The following is a 367-nucleotide window of genomic DNA, read 5'->3' as shown; positions in this document are numbered from 1 at the left end:
TCCCTGGTTGATCCTGCCAGTAGTCATATGCTTGTCTCAAAGATTAAGCCATGCATGTCTCAGTACAAGCCGCATTAAGGTGAAACCGCGAATGGCTCATTAAATCAGTTATGGTTCCTTAGATCGTACCCACGTTACTTGGATAACTGTGGTAATTCTAGAGCTAATACATGCAAACAGAGTCCCGACCAGAGATGGAAGGGACGCTTTTATTAGATCAAAACCAATCGGTCGGCTCGTCCGGTCCGTTTGCCTTGGTGACTCTGAATAACTTTGGGCTGATCGCACGGTCCTCGTACCGGCGACGCATCTTTCAAATGTCTGCCTTATCAACTGTCGATGGTAGGTTCTGCGCCTACCATGGTTG

General features: G+C 47.7%; 1 non-coding gene across 1 annotated transcript in view; it reads left to right on the top strand.

Moving 5' to 3' along the window:
• LOC126146997 (small subunit ribosomal RNA) overlaps positions 1 to 367 on the top strand; it is a 1,909-nt gene continuing 1,542 nt past the window's right edge. Inside the window, exon 1 of the ribosomal RNA XR_007529893.1 lies at positions 1 to 367. This exon is cut by the window's right edge and continues 1,542 nt beyond it. This is a non-coding gene — a ribosomal RNA (small subunit ribosomal RNA).

Source organism: Schistocerca cancellata, unplaced genomic scaffold (assembly GCF_023864275.1).
Source record: "Schistocerca cancellata isolate TAMUIC-IGC-003103 unplaced genomic scaffold, iqSchCanc2.1 HiC_scaffold_838, whole genome shotgun sequence".
NCBI lineage: Eukaryota > Metazoa > Arthropoda > Insecta > Orthoptera > Acrididae > Schistocerca > Schistocerca cancellata.
The sequence above is the reverse complement of the archived record's forward strand: the minus strand, read 5'-3'. Positions and strand labels throughout refer to the sequence as shown.